At 45.1% G+C, this 16,061-nt stretch overlaps 34 non-coding genes across 34 annotated transcripts; 12 read left to right on the top strand and 22 right to left on the bottom strand.

Moving 5' to 3' along the window:
- The first annotated feature begins 323 nt into the window (after positions 1 to 323).
- Positions 324 to 430, top strand: LOC135481588 (U6 spliceosomal RNA). Its single transcript, XR_010446092.1, has one exon. It is a non-coding gene; the product is annotated as a U6 spliceosomal RNA (small nuclear RNA).
- Positions 431 to 674: 244 nt separating this feature from the next.
- On the bottom strand, positions 675 to 793 carry LOC135481509 (5S ribosomal RNA). The gene has a single exon (XR_010446018.1). It is a non-coding gene; the product is annotated as a 5S ribosomal RNA (ribosomal RNA).
- Positions 794 to 1,076: 283 nt separating this feature from the next.
- LOC135481510 (5S ribosomal RNA) lies at positions 1,077 to 1,195 on the bottom strand. The gene has a single exon (XR_010446019.1). It is a non-coding gene; the product is annotated as a 5S ribosomal RNA (ribosomal RNA).
- A 530-nt stretch (positions 1,196 to 1,725) lies between these two features.
- LOC135481589 (U6 spliceosomal RNA) lies at positions 1,726 to 1,832 on the top strand. Its single transcript, XR_010446093.1, has one exon. It is a non-coding gene; the product is annotated as a U6 spliceosomal RNA (small nuclear RNA).
- A 244-nt stretch (positions 1,833 to 2,076) lies between these two features.
- On the bottom strand, positions 2,077 to 2,195 carry LOC135481511 (5S ribosomal RNA). Its single transcript, XR_010446020.1, has one exon. It is a non-coding gene; the product is annotated as a 5S ribosomal RNA (ribosomal RNA).
- A 284-nt stretch (positions 2,196 to 2,479) lies between these two features.
- LOC135481512 (5S ribosomal RNA) lies at positions 2,480 to 2,598 on the bottom strand. Its single transcript, XR_010446021.1, has one exon. It is a non-coding gene; the product is annotated as a 5S ribosomal RNA (ribosomal RNA).
- A 530-nt stretch (positions 2,599 to 3,128) lies between these two features.
- LOC135481590 (U6 spliceosomal RNA) lies at positions 3,129 to 3,235 on the top strand. The gene has a single exon (XR_010446094.1). It is a non-coding gene; the product is annotated as a U6 spliceosomal RNA (small nuclear RNA).
- Positions 3,236 to 3,479: 244 nt separating this feature from the next.
- On the bottom strand, positions 3,480 to 3,598 carry LOC135481513 (5S ribosomal RNA). Its single transcript, XR_010446022.1, has one exon. It is a non-coding gene; the product is annotated as a 5S ribosomal RNA (ribosomal RNA).
- A 284-nt stretch (positions 3,599 to 3,882) lies between these two features.
- On the bottom strand, positions 3,883 to 4,001 carry LOC135481515 (5S ribosomal RNA). The gene has a single exon (XR_010446024.1). It is a non-coding gene; the product is annotated as a 5S ribosomal RNA (ribosomal RNA).
- A 530-nt stretch (positions 4,002 to 4,531) lies between these two features.
- LOC135481591 (U6 spliceosomal RNA) lies at positions 4,532 to 4,638 on the top strand. Its single transcript, XR_010446095.1, has one exon. It is a non-coding gene; the product is annotated as a U6 spliceosomal RNA (small nuclear RNA).
- A 244-nt stretch (positions 4,639 to 4,882) lies between these two features.
- Positions 4,883 to 5,001, bottom strand: LOC135481516 (5S ribosomal RNA). The gene has a single exon (XR_010446025.1). It is a non-coding gene; the product is annotated as a 5S ribosomal RNA (ribosomal RNA).
- A 284-nt stretch (positions 5,002 to 5,285) lies between these two features.
- LOC135481518 (5S ribosomal RNA) lies at positions 5,286 to 5,404 on the bottom strand. Its single transcript, XR_010446026.1, has one exon. It is a non-coding gene; the product is annotated as a 5S ribosomal RNA (ribosomal RNA).
- Positions 5,405 to 5,934: 530 nt separating this feature from the next.
- LOC135481592 (U6 spliceosomal RNA) lies at positions 5,935 to 6,041 on the top strand. The gene has a single exon (XR_010446096.1). It is a non-coding gene; the product is annotated as a U6 spliceosomal RNA (small nuclear RNA).
- A 244-nt stretch (positions 6,042 to 6,285) lies between these two features.
- Positions 6,286 to 6,404, bottom strand: LOC135481519 (5S ribosomal RNA). Its single transcript, XR_010446027.1, has one exon. It is a non-coding gene; the product is annotated as a 5S ribosomal RNA (ribosomal RNA).
- A 284-nt stretch (positions 6,405 to 6,688) lies between these two features.
- On the bottom strand, positions 6,689 to 6,807 carry LOC135481520 (5S ribosomal RNA). Its single transcript, XR_010446028.1, has one exon. It is a non-coding gene; the product is annotated as a 5S ribosomal RNA (ribosomal RNA).
- A 530-nt stretch (positions 6,808 to 7,337) lies between these two features.
- On the top strand, positions 7,338 to 7,444 carry LOC135481593 (U6 spliceosomal RNA). The gene has a single exon (XR_010446097.1). It is a non-coding gene; the product is annotated as a U6 spliceosomal RNA (small nuclear RNA).
- Positions 7,445 to 7,688: 244 nt separating this feature from the next.
- LOC135481521 (5S ribosomal RNA) lies at positions 7,689 to 7,807 on the bottom strand. Its single transcript, XR_010446029.1, has one exon. It is a non-coding gene; the product is annotated as a 5S ribosomal RNA (ribosomal RNA).
- Positions 7,808 to 8,091: 284 nt separating this feature from the next.
- On the bottom strand, positions 8,092 to 8,210 carry LOC135481522 (5S ribosomal RNA). Its single transcript, XR_010446031.1, has one exon. It is a non-coding gene; the product is annotated as a 5S ribosomal RNA (ribosomal RNA).
- A 530-nt stretch (positions 8,211 to 8,740) lies between these two features.
- On the top strand, positions 8,741 to 8,847 carry LOC135481594 (U6 spliceosomal RNA). The gene has a single exon (XR_010446098.1). It is a non-coding gene; the product is annotated as a U6 spliceosomal RNA (small nuclear RNA).
- Positions 8,848 to 9,091: 244 nt separating this feature from the next.
- On the bottom strand, positions 9,092 to 9,210 carry LOC135481524 (5S ribosomal RNA). Its single transcript, XR_010446032.1, has one exon. It is a non-coding gene; the product is annotated as a 5S ribosomal RNA (ribosomal RNA).
- A 284-nt stretch (positions 9,211 to 9,494) lies between these two features.
- Positions 9,495 to 9,613, bottom strand: LOC135481525 (5S ribosomal RNA). The gene has a single exon (XR_010446033.1). It is a non-coding gene; the product is annotated as a 5S ribosomal RNA (ribosomal RNA).
- A 530-nt stretch (positions 9,614 to 10,143) lies between these two features.
- Positions 10,144 to 10,250, top strand: LOC135481595 (U6 spliceosomal RNA). The gene has a single exon (XR_010446099.1). It is a non-coding gene; the product is annotated as a U6 spliceosomal RNA (small nuclear RNA).
- A 244-nt stretch (positions 10,251 to 10,494) lies between these two features.
- On the bottom strand, positions 10,495 to 10,613 carry LOC135481526 (5S ribosomal RNA). The gene has a single exon (XR_010446034.1). It is a non-coding gene; the product is annotated as a 5S ribosomal RNA (ribosomal RNA).
- Positions 10,614 to 10,897: 284 nt separating this feature from the next.
- On the bottom strand, positions 10,898 to 11,016 carry LOC135481528 (5S ribosomal RNA). Its single transcript, XR_010446036.1, has one exon. It is a non-coding gene; the product is annotated as a 5S ribosomal RNA (ribosomal RNA).
- A 530-nt stretch (positions 11,017 to 11,546) lies between these two features.
- LOC135481596 (U6 spliceosomal RNA) lies at positions 11,547 to 11,653 on the top strand. Its single transcript, XR_010446100.1, has one exon. It is a non-coding gene; the product is annotated as a U6 spliceosomal RNA (small nuclear RNA).
- Positions 11,654 to 11,897: 244 nt separating this feature from the next.
- Positions 11,898 to 12,016, bottom strand: LOC135481530 (5S ribosomal RNA). The gene has a single exon (XR_010446037.1). It is a non-coding gene; the product is annotated as a 5S ribosomal RNA (ribosomal RNA).
- Positions 12,017 to 12,299: 283 nt separating this feature from the next.
- LOC135481531 (5S ribosomal RNA) lies at positions 12,300 to 12,418 on the bottom strand. The gene has a single exon (XR_010446038.1). It is a non-coding gene; the product is annotated as a 5S ribosomal RNA (ribosomal RNA).
- A 530-nt stretch (positions 12,419 to 12,948) lies between these two features.
- On the top strand, positions 12,949 to 13,055 carry LOC135481598 (U6 spliceosomal RNA). Its single transcript, XR_010446102.1, has one exon. It is a non-coding gene; the product is annotated as a U6 spliceosomal RNA (small nuclear RNA).
- Positions 13,056 to 13,299: 244 nt separating this feature from the next.
- LOC135481532 (5S ribosomal RNA) lies at positions 13,300 to 13,418 on the bottom strand. Its single transcript, XR_010446039.1, has one exon. It is a non-coding gene; the product is annotated as a 5S ribosomal RNA (ribosomal RNA).
- Positions 13,419 to 13,701: 283 nt separating this feature from the next.
- On the bottom strand, positions 13,702 to 13,820 carry LOC135481533 (5S ribosomal RNA). The gene has a single exon (XR_010446040.1). It is a non-coding gene; the product is annotated as a 5S ribosomal RNA (ribosomal RNA).
- A 530-nt stretch (positions 13,821 to 14,350) lies between these two features.
- Positions 14,351 to 14,457, top strand: LOC135481599 (U6 spliceosomal RNA). Its single transcript, XR_010446103.1, has one exon. It is a non-coding gene; the product is annotated as a U6 spliceosomal RNA (small nuclear RNA).
- Positions 14,458 to 14,701: 244 nt separating this feature from the next.
- On the bottom strand, positions 14,702 to 14,820 carry LOC135481625 (5S ribosomal RNA). The gene has a single exon (XR_010446129.1). It is a non-coding gene; the product is annotated as a 5S ribosomal RNA (ribosomal RNA).
- A 283-nt stretch (positions 14,821 to 15,103) lies between these two features.
- Positions 15,104 to 15,222, bottom strand: LOC135481534 (5S ribosomal RNA). The gene has a single exon (XR_010446041.1). It is a non-coding gene; the product is annotated as a 5S ribosomal RNA (ribosomal RNA).
- Positions 15,223 to 15,752: 530 nt separating this feature from the next.
- Positions 15,753 to 15,859, top strand: LOC135481600 (U6 spliceosomal RNA). The gene has a single exon (XR_010446104.1). It is a non-coding gene; the product is annotated as a U6 spliceosomal RNA (small nuclear RNA).
- The last annotated feature ends 202 nt before the right edge of the window (positions 15,860 to 16,061 follow it).

Here is a 16,061-nt window from a genome sequence, read left to right on the forward strand (position 1 = left end):
GTGTACATAGCGTGTGGCTGCGTGTGTGTGTCCGCATTGGGAGCATCGTCCCAACCCCTGTTCCATGTCAACCACTATACTTGTACTTCATTTTCTTTGCACCTAACTTTTGTTGGCAAAATATCATTTTAGTATGAGAAATAAACGAAAATCCACAGGCTGTGAGCGCACCCATTTAGACAGCGTCGACTGAAAAAACCACGATTAAATGCGTTGGTTCTACGTTTTGGGCTACACGTTTATATGCAAATATCAAGAGCCCATCGTGCGGCAAAGGTGCACGTCGGCCTTGTATAAAGTAAGACGGCATGGCTGCTGCTCTCGTACTTGCTTCGGCAGTACATATACTAAAATTGGAACGATACAGAGAAGATTAGCATGGCCCCTGCGCAAGGATGACACGCAAATTCGTGAAGCGTTCCATATTTTTCTTTTCTTTTCTCTTAAGCCCCAGTCTCTCCCCCACACAACCAGCGCTTGTAACAGACTTTTGTTCTCCCAGCGTTTTTAAAAGATCGTCTGCCTGTCCTGGAGCAGAAAAACAAAAAAGCAAGAATTCGGATTCATATCGTTGGTTCAATTCAGTTTATCCTTATTTATCTGGGTACATACATCTTGGTATTAATGAAGAAAAAGAGAGAGAGAGAAAAAAACAAAAAAAAAAAGAGGTTGCTAGCCTACAGCACCCGGTGTTCCCAGGCGGTCACCCATCCAAGTACTAACCGGGCTCGACGTTGCTTAACTTCGGTGTTCGGACGAGAACCGGTGTTTTCAACGTGATATGGCCGTAGGCACTGGTTGGGGTAAAACTTTGCTATATATTGGTGGTGAAATAAAATGCATGGAATATCAGAACAAGTGCACCAAACAGTGAAGAGGCTGGATGGCCGTTTGAACGAAGACAACAAACTCCCTGCCATCCCACGTCTGTCTTGGCTTAGATGGCTCATACAAGTCACGCTAGGGGCGATAACTCATATCCACATTTCCCCACCCACCATGGGTACATACATCTTGGTATTAATGAAGAAAAAGAGAGAGAGAGAAAAAAACAAAAAAAAAAAAAAGAGGTTGCTAGCCTACAGCACCCGGTGTTCCCAGGCGGTCACCCATCCAAGTACTAACCGGGCTCGACGTTGCTTAACTTCGGTGTTCGGACGAGAACCGGTGTTTTCAACGTGATATGGCCGTAGGCTCTTGTTGGGGTAAAACTTTGCGATATATTGGTGGTGAAATAAAATGCATGGAATATCAGAACAAGTGCACCAAACAGTGAAGAGGCTGGATGGCCGTTTGAACGAAGACAACAAACTCCCTGTCATCCCACGTCTGTCTTGGCTTAGATGGACCATACAAGTCACACTAGGGGCGATAACTCATATCCACATTTCCCCACCCGCCAGTGTACATAGCGTGTGGCTGCGTGTGTGTGTCCGCATTGGGAGCATCGTCCCAACCCCTGTTCCATGTCAACCACTATACTTGTACTTCATTTTCTTTGCACCTAAATTTTGTTGGCAAAATATCATTTTAGTATGAGAAATAAACGAAAATCCACAGGCTGTGAGCGCACCCATTTAGACAGCGTCGACTGAAAAAACCACGATTAAATGCGTTGGTTCTACGTTTTGGGCTACACGTTTATATGCAAATATCAAGAGCCCATCGTGCGGCAAAGGTGCACGTCGGCCATGTATAAAGTAAGACGGCATGGCTGCTGCTCTCGTACTTGCTTCGGCAGTACATATACTAAAATTGGAACGATACAGAGAAGATTAGCATGGCCCCTGCGCAAGGATGACACGCAAATTCGTGAAGCGTTCCATATTTTTCTTTTCTTTTCTCTTAAGCCCCAGTCTCTCCCCCACACAACCAGCGCTTGTAACAGACTTTTGTTCTCCCAGCGTTTTTAAAAGATCGTCTGCCTGTCCTGGAGCAGAAAAACAAAAAAGCAAGAATTCGGATTCATATCGTTGGTTCAATTCAGTTTATCCTTATTTATCTGGGTACATACATCTTGGTATTAATGAAGAAAAAGAGAGAGAGAGAAAAAAACAAAAAAAAAAAGAGGTTGCTAGCCTACAGCACCCGGTGTTCCCAGGCGGTCACCCATCCAAGTACTAACCGGGCTCGACGTTGCTTAACTTCGGTGTTCGGACGAGAACCGGTGTTTTCAACGTGATATGGCCGTAGGCACTGGTTGGGGTAAAACTTTGCTATATATTGGTGGTGAAATAAAATGCATGGAATATCAGAACAAGTGCACCAAACAGTGAAGAGGCTGGATGGCCGTTTGAACGAAGACAACAAACTCCCTGCCATCCCACGTCTGTCTTGGCTTAGATGGCTCATACAAGTCACGCTAGGGGCGATAACTCATATCCACATTTCCCCACCCACCATGGGTACATACATCTTGGTATTAATGAAGAAAAAGAGAGAGAGAGAAAAAAACAAAAAAAAAAAAAAAGAGGTTGCTAGCCTACAGCACCCGGTGTTCCCAGGCGGTCACCCATCCAAGTACTAACCGGGCTCGACGTTGCTTAACTTCGGTGTTCGGACGAGAACCGGTGTTTTCAACGTGATATGGCCGTAGGCTCTTGTTGGGGTAAAACTTTGCGATATATTGGTGGTGAAATAAAATGCATGGAATATCAGAACAAGTGCACCAAACAGTGAAGAGGCTGGATGGCCGTTTGAACGAAGACAACAAACTCCCTGTCATCCCACGTCTGTCTTGGCTTAGATGGACCATACAAGTCACACTAGGGGCGATAACTCATATCCACATTTCCCCACCCGCCAGTGTACATAGCGTGTGGCTGCGTGTGTGTGTCCGCATTGGGAGCATCGTCCCAACCCCTGTTCCATGTCAACCACTATACTTGTACTTCATTTTCTTTGCACCTAAATTTTGTTGGCAAAATATCATTTTAGTATGAGAAATAAACGAAAATCCACAGGCTGTGAGCGCACCCATTTAGACAGCGTCGACTGAAAAAACCACGATTAAATGCGTTGGTTCTACGTTTTGGGCTACACGTTTATATGCAAATATCAAGAGCCCATCGTGCGGCAAAGGTGCACGTCGGCCATGTATAAAGTAAGACGGCATGGCTGCTGCTCTCGTACTTGCTTCGGCAGTACATATACTAAAATTGGAACGATACAGAGAAGATTAGCATGGCCCCTGCGCAAGGATGACACGCAAATTCGTGAAGCGTTCCATATTTTTCTTTTCTTTTCTCTTAAGCCCCAGTCTCTCCCCCACACAACCAGCGCTTGTAACAGACTTTTGTTCTCCCAGCGTTTTTAAAAGATCGTCTGCCTGTCCTGGAGCAGAAAAACAAAAAAGCAAGAATTCGGATTCATATCGTTGGTTCAATTCAGTTTATCCTTATTTATCTGGGTACATACATCTTGGTATTAATGAAGAAAAAGAGAGAGAGAGAAAAAAACAAAAAAAAAAAGAGGTTGCTAGCCTACAGCACCCGGTGTTCCCAGGCGGTCACCCATCCAAGTACTAACCGGGCTCGACGTTGCTTAACTTCGGTGTTCGGACGAGAACCGGTGTTTTCAACGTGATATGGCCGTAGGCACTGGTTGGGGTAAAACTTTGCTATATATTGGTGGTGAAATAAAATGCATGGAATATCAGAACAAGTGCACCAAACAGTGAAGAGGCTGGATGGCCGTTTGAACGAAGACAACAAACTCCCTGCCATCCCACGTCTGTCTTGGCTTAGATGGCTCATACAAGTCACGCTAGGGGCGATAACTCATATCCACATTTCCCCACCCACCATGGGTACATACATCTTGGTATTAATGAAGAAAAAGAGAGAGAGAGAAAAAAACAAAAAAAAAAAAAAAGAGGTTGCTAGCCTACAGCACCCGGTGTTCCCAGGCGGTCACCCATCCAAGTACTAACCGGGCTCGACGTTGCTTAACTTCGGTGTTCGGACGAGAACCGGTGTTTTCAACGTGATATGGCCGTAGGCTCTTGTTGGGGTAAAACTTTGCGATATATTGGTGGTGAAATAAAATGCATGGAATATCAGAACAAGTGCACCAAACAGTGAAGAGGCTGGATGGCCGTTTGAACGAAGACAACAAACTCCCTGTCATCCCACGTCTGTCTTGGCTTAGATGGACCATACAAGTCACACTAGGGGCGATAACTCATATCCACATTTCCCCACCCGCCAGTGTACATAGCGTGTGGCTGCGTGTGTGTGTCCGCATTGGGAGCATCGTCCCAACCCCTGTTCCATGTCAACCACTATACTTGTACTTCATTTTCTTTGCACCTAAATTTTGTTGGCAAAATATCATTTTAGTATGAGAAATAAACGAAAATCCACAGGCTGTGAGCGCACCCATTTAGACAGCGTCGACTGAAAAAACCACGATTAAATGCGTTGGTTCTACGTTTTGGGCTACACGTTTATATGCAAATATCAAGAGCCCATCGTGCGGCAAAGGTGCACGTCGGCCTTGTATAAAGTAAGACGGCATGGCTGCTGCTCTCGTACTTGCTTCGGCAGTACATATACTAAAATTGGAACGATACAGAGAAGATTAGCATGGCCCCTGCGCAAGGATGACACGCAAATTCGTGAAGCGTTCCATATTTTTCTTTTCTTTTCTCTTAAGCCCCAGTCTCTCCCCCACACAACCAGCGCTTGTAACAGACTTTTGTTCTCCCAGCGTTTTTAAAAGATCGTCTGCCTGTCCTGGAGCAGAAAAACAAAAAAGCAAGAATTCGGATTCATATCGTTGGTTCAATTCAGTTTATCCTTATTTATCTGGGTACATACATCTTGGTATTAATGAAGAAAAAGAGAGAGAGAGAAAAAAACAAAAAAAAAAAGAGGTTGCTAGCCTACAGCACCCGGTGTTCCCAGGCGGTCACCCATCCAAGTACTAACCGGGCTCGACGTTGCTTAACTTCGGTGTTCGGACGAGAACCGGTGTTTTCAACGTGATATGGCCGTAGGCACTGGTTGGGGTAAAACTTTGCTATATATTGGTGGTGAAATAAAATGCATGGAATATCAGAACAAGTGCACCAAACAGTGAAGAGGCTGGATGGCCGTTTGAACGAAGACAACAAACTCCCTGCCATCCCACGTCTGTCTTGGCTTAGATGGCTCATACAAGTCACGCTAGGGGCGATAACTCATATCCACATTTCCCCACCCACCATGGGTACATACATCTTGGTATTAATGAAGAAAAAGAGAGAGAGAGAAAAAAACAAAAAAAAAAAAAAAGAGGTTGCTAGCCTACAGCACCCGGTGTTCCCAGGCGGTCACCCATCCAAGTACTAACCGGGCTCGACGTTGCTTAACTTCGGTGTTCGGACGAGAACCGGTGTTTTCAACGTGATATGGCCGTAGGCTCTTGTTGGGGTAAAACTTTGCGATATATTGGTGGTGAAATAAAATGCATGGAATATCAGAACAAGTGCACCAAACAGTGAAGAGGCTGGATGGCCGTTTGAACGAAGACAACAAACTCCCTGTCATCCCACGTCTGTCTTGGCTTAGATGGACCATACAAGTCACACTAGGGGCGATAACTCATATCCACATTTCCCCACCCGCCAGTGTACATAGCGTGTGGCTGCGTGTGTGTGTCCGCATTGGGAGCATCGTCCCAACCCCTGTTCCATGTCAACCACTATACTTGTACTTCATTTTCTTTGCACCTAAATTTTGTTGGCAAAATATCATTTTAGTATGAGAAATAAACGAAAATCCACAGGCTGTGAGCGCACCCATTTAGACAGCGTCGACTGAAAAAACCACGATTAAATGCGTTGGTTCTACGTTTTGGGCTACACGTTTATATGCAAATATCAAGAGCCCATCGTGCGGCAAAGGTGCACGTCGGCCATGTATAAAGTAAGACGGCATGGCTGCTGCTCTCGTACTTGCTTCGGCAGTACATATACTAAAATTGGAACGATACAGAGAAGATTAGCATGGCCCCTGCGCAAGGATGACACGCAAATTCGTGAAGCGTTCCATATTTTTCTTTTCTTTTCTCTTAAGCCCCAGTCTCTCCCCCACACAACCAGCGCTTGTAACAGACTTTTGTTCTCCCAGCGTTTTTAAAAGATCGTCTGCCTGTCCTGGAGCAGAAAAACAAAAAAGCAAGAATTCGGATTCATATCGTTGGTTCAATTCAGTTTATCCTTATTTATCTGGGTACATACATCTTGGTATTAATGAAGAAAAAGAGAGAGAGAGAAAAAAACAAAAAAAAAAAGAGGTTGCTAGCCTACAGCACCCGGTGTTCCCAGGCGGTCACCCATCCAAGTACTAACCGGGCTCGACGTTGCTTAACTTCGGTGTTCGGACGAGAACCGGTGTTTTCAACGTGATATGGCCGTAGGCACTGGTTGGGGTAAAACTTTGCTATATATTGGTGGTGAAATAAAATGCATGGAATATCAGAACAAGTGCACCAAACAGTGAAGAGGCTGGATGGCCGTTTGAACGAAGACAACAAACTCCCTGCCATCCCACGTCTGTCTTGGCTTAGATGGCTCATACAAGTCACGCTAGGGGCGATAACTCATATCCACATTTCCCCACCCACCATGGGTACATACATCTTGGTATTAATGAAGAAAAAGAGAGAGAGAGAAAAAAACAAAAAAAAAAAAAAAGAGGTTGCTAGCCTACAGCACCCGGTGTTCCCAGGCGGTCACCCATCCAAGTACTAACCGGGCTCGACGTTGCTTAACTTCGGTGTTCGGACGAGAACCGGTGTTTTCAACGTGATATGGCCGTAGGCTCTTGTTGGGGTAAAACTTTGCGATATATTGGTGGTGAAATAAAATGCATGGAATATCAGAACAAGTGCACCAAACAGTGAAGAGGCTGGATGGCCGTTTGAACGAAGACAACAAACTCCCTGTCATCCCACGTCTGTCTTGGCTTAGATGGACCATACAAGTCACACTAGGGGCGATAACTCATATCCACATTTCCCCACCCGCCAGTGTACATAGCGTGTGGCTGCGTGTGTGTGTCCGCATTGGGAGCATCGTCCCAACCCCTGTTCCATGTCAACCACTATACTTGTACTTCATTTTCTTTGCACCTAAATTTTGTTGGCAAAATATCATTTTAGTATGAGAAATAAACGAAAATCCACAGGCTGTGAGCGCACCCATTTAGACAGCGTCGACTGAAAAAACCACGATTAAATGCGTTGGTTCTACGTTTTGGGCTACACGTTTATATGCAAATATCAAGAGCCCATCGTGCGGCAAAGGTGCACGTCGGCCTTGTATAAAGTAAGACGGCATGGCTGCTGCTCTCGTACTTGCTTCGGCAGTACATATACTAAAATTGGAACGATACAGAGAAGATTAGCATGGCCCCTGCGCAAGGATGACACGCAAATTCGTGAAGCGTTCCATATTTTTCTTTTCTTTTCTCTTAAGCCCCAGTCTCTCCCCCACACAACCAGCGCTTGTAACAGACTTTTGTTCTCCCAGCGTTTTTAAAAGATCGTCTGCCTGTCCTGGAGCAGAAAAACAAAAAAGCAAGAATTCGGATTCATATCGTTGGTTCAATTCAGTTTATCCTTATTTATCTGGGTACATACATCTTGGTATTAATGAAGAAAAAGAGAGAGAGAGAAAAAAACAAAAAAAAAAAGAGGTTGCTAGCCTACAGCACCCGGTGTTCCCAGGCGGTCACCCATCCAAGTACTAACCGGGCTCGACGTTGCTTAACTTCGGTGTTCGGACGAGAACCGGTGTTTTCAACGTGATATGGCCGTAGGCACTGGTTGGGGTAAAACTTTGCTATATATTGGTGGTGAAATAAAATGCATGGAATATCAGAACAAGTGCACCAAACAGTGAAGAGGCTGGATGGCCGTTTGAACGAAGACAACAAACTCCCTGCCATCCCACGTCTGTCTTGGCTTAGATGGCTCATACAAGTCACGCTAGGGGCGATAACTCATATCCACATTTCCCCACCCACCATGGGTACATACATCTTGGTATTAATGAAGAAAAAGAGAGAGAGAGAAAAAAACAAAAAAAAAAAAAAAGAGGTTGCTAGCCTACAGCACCCGGTGTTCCCAGGCGGTCACCCATCCAAGTACTAACCGGGCTCGACGTTGCTTAACTTCGGTGTTCGGACGAGAACCGGTGTTTTCAACGTGATATGGCCGTAGGCTCTTGTTGGGGTAAAACTTTGCGATATATTGGTGGTGAAATAAAATGCATGGAATATCAGAACAAGTGCACCAAACAGTGAAGAGGCTGGATGGCCGTTTGAACGAAGACAACAAACTCCCTGTCATCCCACGTCTGTCTTGGCTTAGATGGACCATACAAGTCACACTAGGGGCGATAACTCATATCCACATTTCCCCACCCGCCAGTGTACATAGCGTGTGGCTGCGTGTGTGTGTCCGCATTGGGAGCATCGTCCCAACCCCTGTTCCATGTCAACCACTATACTTGTACTTCATTTTCTTTGCACCTAAATTTTGTTGGCAAAATATCATTTTAGTATGAGAAATAAACGAAAATCCACAGGCTGTGAGCGCACCCATTTAGACAGCGTCGACTGAAAAAACCACGATTAAATGCGTTGGTTCTACGTTTTGGGCTACACGTTTATATGCAAATATCAAGAGCCCATCGTGCGGCAAAGGTGCACGTCGGCCATGTATAAAGTAAGACGGCATGGCTGCTGCTCTCGTACTTGCTTCGGCAGTACATATACTAAAATTGGAACGATACAGAGAAGATTAGCATGGCCCCTGCGCAAGGATGACACGCAAATTCGTGAAGCGTTCCATATTTTTCTTTTCTTTTCTCTTAAGCCCCAGTCTCTCCCCCACACAACCAGCGCTTGTAACAGACTTTTGTTCTCCCAGCGTTTTTAAAAGATCGTCTGCCTGTCCTGGAGCAGAAAAACAAAAAAGCAAGAATTCGGATTCATATCGTTGGTTCAATTCAGTTTATCCTTATTTATCTGGGTACATACATCTTGGTATTAATGAAGAAAAAGAGAGAGAGAGAAAAAAACAAAAAAAAAAAGAGGTTGCTAGCCTACAGCACCCGGTGTTCCCAGGCGGTCACCCATCCAAGTACTAACCGGGCTCGACGTTGCTTAACTTCGGTGTTCGGACGAGAACCGGTGTTTTCAACGTGATATGGCCGTAGGCACTGGTTGGGGTAAAACTTTGCTATATATTGGTGGTGAAATAAAATGCATGGAATATCAGAACAAGTGCACCAAACAGTGAAAAGGCTGGATGGCCGTTTGAACGAAGACAACAAACTCCCTGCCATCCCACGTCTGTCTTGGCTTAGATGGCTCATACAAGTCACGCTAGGGGCGATAACTCATATCCACATTTCCCCACCCACCATGGGTACATACATCTTGGTATTAATGAAGAAAAAGAGAGAGAGAGAAAAAAACAAAAAAAAAAAAAAAGAGGTTGCTAGCCTACAGCACCCGGTGTTCCCAGGCGGTCACCCATCCAAGTACTAACCGGGCTCGACGTTGCTTAACTTCGGTGTTCGGACGAGAACCGGTGTTTTCAACGTGATATGGCCGTAGGCTCTTGTTGGGGTAAAACTTTGCGATATATTGGTGGTGAAATAAAATGCATGGAATATCAGAACAAGTGCACCAAACAGTGAAGAGGCTGGATGGCCGTTTGAACGAAGACAACAAACTCCCTGTCATCCCACGTCTGTCTTGGCTTAGATGGACCATACAAGTCACACTAGGGGCGATAACTCATATCCACATTTCCCCACCCGCCAGTGTACATAGCGTGTGGCTGCGTGTGTGTGTCCGCATTGGGAGCATCGTCCCAACCCCTGTTCCATGTCAACCACTATACTTGTACTTCATTTTCTTTGCACCTAAATTTTGTTGGCAAAATATCATTTTAGTATGAGAAATAAACGAAAATCCACAGGCTGTGAGCGCACCCATTTAGACAGCGTCGACTGAAAAAACCACGATTAAATGCGTTGGTTCTACGTTTTGGGCTACACGTTTATATGCAAATATCAAGAGCCCATCGTGCGGCAAAGGTGCACGTCGGCCATGTATAAAGTAAGACGGCATGGCTGCTGCTCTCGTACTTGCTTCGGCAGTACATATACTAAAATTGGAACGATACAGAGAAGATTAGCATGGCCCCTGCGCAAGGATGACACGCAAATTCGTGAAGCGTTCCATATTTTTCTTTTCTTTTCTCTTAAGCCCCAGTCTCTCCCCCACACAACCAGCGCTTGTAACAGACTTTTGTTCTCCCAGCGTTTTTAAAAGATCGTCTGCCTGTCCTGGAGCAGAAAAACAAAAAAGCAAGAATTCGGATTCATATCGTTGGTTCAATTCAGTTTATCCTTATTTATCTGGGTACATACATCTTGGTATTAATGAAGAAAAAGAGAGAGAGAGAAAAAAACAAAAAAAAAAAGAGGTTGCTAGCCTACAGCACCCGGTGTTCCCAGGCGGTCACCCATCCAAGTACTAACCGGGCTCGACGTTGCTTAACTTCGGTGTTCGGACGAGAACCGGTGTTTTCAACGTGATATGGCCGTAGGCACTGGTTGGGGTAAAACTTTGCTATATATTGGTGGTGAAATAAAATGCATGGAATATCAGAACAAGTGCACCAAACAGTGAAGAGGCTGGATGGCCGTTTGAACGAAGACAACAAACTCCCTGCCATCCCACGTCTGTCTTGGCTTAGATGGCTCATACAAGTCACGCTAGGGGCGATAACTCATATCCACATTTCCCCACCCACCATGGGTACATACATCTTGGTATTAATGAAGAAAAAGAGAGAGAGAGAAAAAAACAAAAAAAAAAAAAAAGAGGTTGCTAGCCTACAGCACCCGGTGTTCCCAGGCGGTCACCCATCCAAGTACTAACCGGGCTCGACGTTGCTTAACTTCGGTGTTCGGACGAGAACCGGTGTTTTCAACGTGATATGGCCGTAGGCTCTTGTTGGGGTAAAACTTTGCGATATATTGGTGGTGAAATAAAATGCATGGAATATCAGAACAAGTGCACCAAACAGTGAAGAGGCTGGATGGCCGTTTGAACGAAGACAACAAACTCCCTGTCATCCCACGTCTGTCTTGGCTTAGATGGACCATACAAGTCACACTAGGGGCGATAACTCATATCCACATTTCCCCACCCGCCAGTGTACATAGCGTGTGGCTGCGTGTGTGTGTCCGCATTGGGAGCATCGTCCCAACCCCTGTTCCATGTCAACCACTATACTTGTACTTCATTTTCTTTGCACCTAACTTTTGTTGGCAAAATATCATTTTAGTATGAGAAATAAACGAAAATCCACAGGCTGTGAGCGCACCCATTTAGACAGCGTCGACTGAAAAAACCACGATTAAATGCGTTGGTTCTACGTTTTGGGCTACACGTTTATATGCAAATATCAAGAGCCCATCGTGCGGCAAAGGTGCACGTCGGCCTTGTATAAAGTAAGACGGCATGGCTGCTGCTCTCGTACTTGCTTCGGCAGTACATATACTAAAATTGGAACGATACAGAGAAGATTAGCATGGCCCCTGCGCAAGGATGACACGCAAATTCGTGAAGCGTTCCATATTTTTCTTTTCTTTTCTCTTAAGCCCCAGTCTCTCCCCCACACAACCAGCGCTTGTAACAGACTTTTGTTCTCCCAGCGTTTTTAAAAGATCGTCTGCCTGTCCTGGAGCAGAAAAACAAAAAAGCAAGAATTCGGATTCATATCGTTGGTTCAATTCAGTTTATCCTTATTTATCTGGGTACATACATCTTGGTATTAATGAAGAAAAAGAGAGAGAGAGAAAAAAACAAAAAAAAAAAGAGGTTGCTAGCCTACAGCACCCGGTGTTCCCAGGCGGTCACCCATCCAAGTACTAACCGGGCTCGACGTTGCTTAACTTCGGTGTTCGGACGAGAACCGGTGTTTTCAACGTGATATGGCCGTAGGCACTGGTTGGGGTAAAACTTTGCTATATATTGGTGGTGAAATAAAATGCATGGAATATCAGAACAAGTGCACCAAACAGTGAAGAGGCTGGATGGCCGTTTGAACGAAGACAACAAACTCCCTGCCATCCCACGTCTGTCTTGGCTTAGATGGCTCATACAAGTCACGCTAGGGGCGATAACTCATATCCACATTTCCCCACCCACCATGGGTACATACATCTTGGTATTAATGAAGAAAAAGAGAGAGAGAGAAAAAAACAAAAAAAAAAAAAAGAGGTTGCTAGCCTACAGCACCCGGTGTTCCCAGGCGGTCACCCATCCAAGTACTAACCGGGCTCGACGTTGCTTAACTTCGGTGTTCGGACGAGAACCGGTGTTTTCAACGTGATATGGCCGTAGGCTCTTGTTGGGGTAAAACTTTGCGATATATTGGTGGTGAAATAAAATGCATGGAATATCAGAACAAGTGCACCAAACAGTGAAGAGGCTGGATGGCCGTTTGAACGAAGACAACAAACTCCCTGTCATCCCACGTCTGTCTTGGCTTAGATGGACCATACAAGTCACACTAGGGGCGATAACTCATATCCACATTTCCCCACCCGCCAGTGTACATAGCGTGTGGCTGCGTGTGTGTGTCCGCATTGGGAGCATCGTCCCAACCCCTGTTCCATGTCAACCACTATACTTGTACTTCATTTTCTTTGCACCTAAATTTTGTTGGCAAAATATCATTTTAGTATGAGAAATAAACGAAAATCCACAGGCTGTGAGCGCACCCATTTAGACAGCGTCGACTGAAAAAACCACGATTAAATGCGTTGGTTCTACGTTTTGGGCTACACGTTTATATGCAAATATCAAGAGCCCATCGTGCGGCAAAGGTGCACGTCGGCCTTGTATAAAGTAAGACGGCATGGCTGCTGCTCTCGTACTTGCTTCGGCAGTACATATACTAAAATTGGAACGATACAGAGAAGATTAGCATGGCCCCTGCGCAAGGATGACACGCAAATTCGTGAAGCGTTCCATATTTTTCTTTTCTTTTCTCTTAAGCCCCAGTCTCTCCCCCACACAACCAGCGCTTGTAACAGACTTTTGTTCTCCCAGCGTTTTTAAAAGATCGTCTGCCTGTCCTGGAGCAGAAAAACAAAAAAGCAAGAATTCGGATTCATATCGTTGGTTCAATTCAGTTTATCCTTATTTATCTGGGTACATACATCTTGGTATTAATGAAGAAAAAGAGAGAGAGAGAAAAAAACAAAAAAAAAAAGAGGTTGCTAGCCTACAGCACCCGGTGTTCCCAGGCGGTCACCCATCCAAGTACTAACCGGGCTCGACGTTGCTTAACTTCGGTGTTCGGACGAGAACCGGTGTTTTCAACGTGATATGGCCGTAGGCACTGGTTGGGGTAAAACTTTGCTATATATTGGTGGTGAAATAAAATGCATGGAATATCAGAACAAGTGCACCAAACAGTGAAGAGGCTGGATGGCCGTTTGAACGAAGACAACAAACTCCCTGCCATCCCACGTCTGTCTTGGCTTAGATGGCTCATACAAGTCACGCTAGGGGCGATAACTCATATCCACATTTCCCCACCCACCATGGGTACATACATCTTGGTATTAATGAAGAAAAAGAGAGAGAGAGAAAAAAACAAAAAAAAAAAAAAGAGGTTGCTAGCCTACAGCACCCGGTGTTCCCAGGCGGTCACCCATCCAAGTACTAACCGGGCTCGACGTTGCTTAACTTCGGTGTTCGGACGAGAACCGGTGTTTTCAACGTGATATGGCCGTAGGCTCTTGTTGGGGTAAAACTTTGCGATATATTGGTGGTGAAATAAAATGCATGGAATATCAGAACAAGTGCACCAAACAGTGAAGAGGCTGGATGGCCGTTTGAACGAAGACAACAAACTCCCTGTCATCCCACGTCTGTCTTGGCTTAGATGGACCATACAAGTCACACTAGGGGCGATAACTCATATCCACATTTCCCCACCCGCCAGTGTACATAGCGTGTGGCTGCGTGTGTGTGTCCGCATTGGGAGCATCGTCCCAACCCCTGTTCCATGTCAACCACTATACTTGTACTTCATTTTCTTTGCACCTAAATTTTGTTGGCAAAATATCATTTTAGTATGAGAAATAAACGAAAATCCACAGGCTGTGAGCGCACCCATTTAGACAGCGTCGACTGAAAAAACCACGATTAAATGCGTTGGTTCTACGTTTTGGGCTACACGTTTATATGCAAATATCAAGAGCCCATCGTGCGGCAAAGGTGCACGTCGGCCTTGTATAAAGTAAGACGGCATGGCTGCTGCTCTCGTACTTGCTTCGGCAGTACATATACTAAAATTGGAACGATACAGAGAAGATTAGCATGGCCCCTGCGCAAGGATGACACGCAAATTCGTGAAGCGTTCCATATTTTTCTTTTCTTTTCTCTTAAGCCCCAGTCTCTCCCCCACACAACCAGCGCTTGTAACAGACTTTTGTTCTCCCAGCGTTTTTAAAAGATCGTCTGCCTGTCCTGGAGCAGAAAAACAAAAAAGCAAGAATTCGGATTCATATCGTTGGTTCAATTCAGTTTATCCTTATTTATCTGGGTACATACATCTTGGTATTAATGAAGAAAAAGAGAGAGAGAGAAAAAAACAAAAAAAAAAAGAGGTTGCTAGCCTACAGCACCAGGTGTTCCCAGGCGGTCACCCATCCAAGTACTAACCGGGCTCGACGTTGCTTAACTTCGGTGTTCGGACGAGAACCGGTGTTTTCAACGTGATATGGCCGTAGGCACTGGTTGGGGTAAAACTTTGCTATATATTGGTGGTGAAATAAAATGCATGGAATATCAGAACAAGTGCACCAAACAGTGAAGAGGCTGGATGGCCGTTTGAACGAAGACAACAAACTCCCTGCCATCCCACGTCTGTCTTGGCTTAGATGGCTCATACAAGTCACGCTAGGGGCGATAACTCATATCCACATTTCCCCACCCACCATGGGTACATACATCTTGGTATTAATGAAGAAAAAGAGAGAGAGAGAAAAAAACAAAAAAAAAAAAAAGAGGTTGCTAGCCTACAGCACCCGGTGTTCCCAGGCGGTCACCCATCCAAGTACTAACCGGGCTCGACGTTGCTTAACTTCGGTGTTCGGACGAGAACCGGTGTTTTCAACGTGATATGGCCGTAGGCTCTTGTTGGGGTAAAACTTTGCGATATATTGGTGGTGAAATAAAATGCATGGAATATCAGAACAAGTGCACCAAACAGTGAAGAGGCTGGATGGCCGTTTGAACGAAGACAACAAACTCCCTGTCATCCCACGTCTGTCTTGGCTTAGATGGACCATACAAGTCACACTAGGGGCGATAACTCATATCCACATTTCCCCACCCGCCAGTGTACATAGCGTGTGGCTGCGTGTGTGTGTCCGCATTGGGAGCATCGTCCCAACCCCTGTTCCATGTCAACCACTATACTTGTACTTCATTTTCTTTGCACCTAACTTTTGTTGGCAAAATATCATTTTAGTATGAGAAATAAACGAAAATCCACAGGCTGTGAGCGCACCCATTTAGACAGCGTCGACTGAAAAAACCACGATTAAATGCGTTGGTTCTACGTTTTGGGCTACACGTTTATATGCAAATATCAAGAGCCCATCGTGCGGCAAAGGTGCACGTCGGCCTTGTATAAAGTAAGACGGCATGGCTGCTGCTCTCGTACTTGCTTCGGCAGTACATATACTAAAATTGGAACGATACAGAGAAGATTAGCATGGCCCCTGCGCAAGGATGACACGCAAATTCGTGAAGCGTTCCATATTTTTCTTTTCTTTTCTCTTAAGCCCCAGTCTCTCCCCCACACAACCAGCGCTTGTAACAGACTTTTGTTCTCCCAGCGTTTTTAAAAGATCGTCTGCCTGTCCTGGAGCAGAAAAACAAAAAAGCAAGAATTCGGATTCATATCGTTGGTTCAATTCAGTTTATCCTTATTTATCTGGGTACATACATCTTGGTATTAATGAAGAA

Source organism: Liolophura sinensis, unplaced genomic scaffold (genome assembly GCF_032854445.1).
Source record: "Liolophura sinensis isolate JHLJ2023 unplaced genomic scaffold, CUHK_Ljap_v2 scaffold_238, whole genome shotgun sequence".
In the NCBI taxonomy this organism is placed as follows: Eukaryota; Metazoa; Mollusca; class Polyplacophora; order Chitonida; family Chitonidae; genus Liolophura; species Liolophura sinensis.